This window comes from Colobus angolensis, unplaced genomic scaffold (assembly GCF_000951035.1).
Source record: "Colobus angolensis palliatus isolate OR3802 unplaced genomic scaffold, Cang.pa_1.0 Scaffold102, whole genome shotgun sequence".
Classification (NCBI taxonomy): domain Eukaryota; kingdom Metazoa; phylum Chordata; class Mammalia; order Primates; family Cercopithecidae; genus Colobus; species Colobus angolensis.
The window spans coordinates 836,957-839,201 of record NW_012111142.1 but is presented as its reverse complement, the minus strand read 5'-3'; positions in this window follow the sequence as shown (position 1 = coordinate 839,201).

The following is a 2,245-nucleotide window of genomic DNA, read 5'->3' as shown; positions in this document are numbered from 1 at the left end:
AGTGAGCCAAGACCACGCCACTGCACTCCAGCTTGGGCGACAGAGCAAGACTCCGTCTGAGGAAAAAAAAAAAATAGCACTTTGGAAGACGTTTGGAGCAAAAGCAATCACTAAAGTTAGATTCAGACCACTATCTGTTTGCATATTTATTATATTTAATTATAATCATTGCATAATTTTTTCTCAGTGAGACTTAGCCCCTATTGTACAGGAGCATTATTTTACTATTTCTGTCTTCTTAGTGCCTTTATATATGTATTATCTAGCACATAGGGACATTTAATAAATGTCAAGGAGGTGTTATTCATTTGCAATATATACGTTGTGAAACATAATGAATGACACAAGGTTACAGCCTATGCTAAGGCTATTCATGCTTCTTTAAAGAATGTACTTTTCAAAGTCTGTCAGCTCTACAAAAGTAGGGCTTTATTGGGTTTAAAATGTATACCTTTTAAAATCAAAGGAATACAATTTAAAAGCAAAATGATACATTCCTTTGATATTAGAATATCATGGATGCAAGCAGAGATATAAGTGCTATCATACAATGCTTGTGATAGGTAAAATTGAGGTAGTTTGGAAACATCTACTAAAAATCTTTAAATATGTTTACTCTTTGATACAGAAATTTTGCTTCTAGTTCTTCATTCTATGGAAAAGTAATGATCTTCAAATATGCATAGAGGGTTAAACTGAGTGCTGTTTACGATAGATAAACATGTCTAATACTAGGAAATAAGTGAATTTTCTAATTCAATAGAATAATATGCAGTCATAAAAACCATGGTATTCAAATATATTGGCATATAAAGGGATTTAGGAGACATACTGTAAAAACCAGAAAACAGAGCTGTAAACTACAGAATATCTTTCAAAAACATTTTTATGCAGTAATAGTCACATAATGAAATTAATATTTTAAAAGTGAATAGTTCAGTGACTATTTAGTACGTTCACATTATTGGGCTACTGCCACCTCTGTCTAGTTCCAAAACTAGATTTTCATCATTCCACAAGGATGTTTGCGCCCATTACCTTCTCTTCCAGCCCTTAGTAAACACCAATCTGTGTTCCACTCTATGAATCTACCCATTATGATATTTTATACGCATGGTATCATACAATGTATGACCTTTTGTCTCTGGCTTCTCGCATTTAATGCTTTGGAGATTCGTCCACCTTGTAGGGGTCCTTAATTCCTTTTTATGGCTAAAAATATTTCATTGCATATATATATCCCACATTTTGCTTCTCTGTTCATCAATAAATGGACATTTGGGTTGTTTCTACCCTTCGGTTATCAGGAATAGTGGTGGTATAAAAGGGTGTACTGCAGAATATCATTTTAATGATACAAGTATTAGCAGCCATTATTTTTGGGTGGACGGATTACAGGTGAATTATTTTATGCTATTTAGAACATTGGGCTTTGGAATTAATCAGAACAGATCCCATTTCCTCACGTGTAAAGTGAGGAAAACAAAACCTACGTAACTGAATGATCATGAAGAGTAAGTAAATACGTATATGTAAAGCATTTAGAAATGCGTGGTTGGGGGGAGCACATGGTAAGAACTGAATGTGTAGTATTTAAAAAAAATATTTAAAACATCTTGTTTTTATTTATTTTTATTTTTTAAATTAGTGTTAAAGTCTTTTTTTTTTTGCTAATGTACTTGTATGCTACACAATGAAGATGCATGGTCGCCTTCGCTGATGGTCATTTGGGCTAGTGCCAAAAGCTGCTGGATTTTTTGATCTGATGACATCCGTTTGACTAAGTATAGTTCTACACTGTAACTCTCCCTCCAAGTTTCAATTAAAATAACGTTCCAAGCAGCGTATTCTCCAGCCCCTCTGCCACAGCTCCTTTTCCATTCTAGTTTTTGTTTCAGCATCACTTTCTATGTTGCAGACGCAACTACCCAGGTTTTACATTTTAGGAACTGCATGACAGGGACAGAGGGACAGGTGAAGGGCACAGGCTTTCTCATACACTGCTAGCAAAATACATTACGATCAGGTTTAACCAAACACATAAAATTTCTCCCACAATGTCCCTCTTTTTACTCCCCAGAAAATTTCATTGTAAACTCAAACTTTGCCAAATATGCTCATCTTGAACGCAGCGGAAGGGTTTTCCGTCGGGAGCCAGCCGGGCTGCGGGAGGCGCCCTCCTGCCACCCCTTTAGCCCCACCCCGGGTGTGGGAAGCCCGAGTTCGCGCCCGCCGTCCCCGCAAT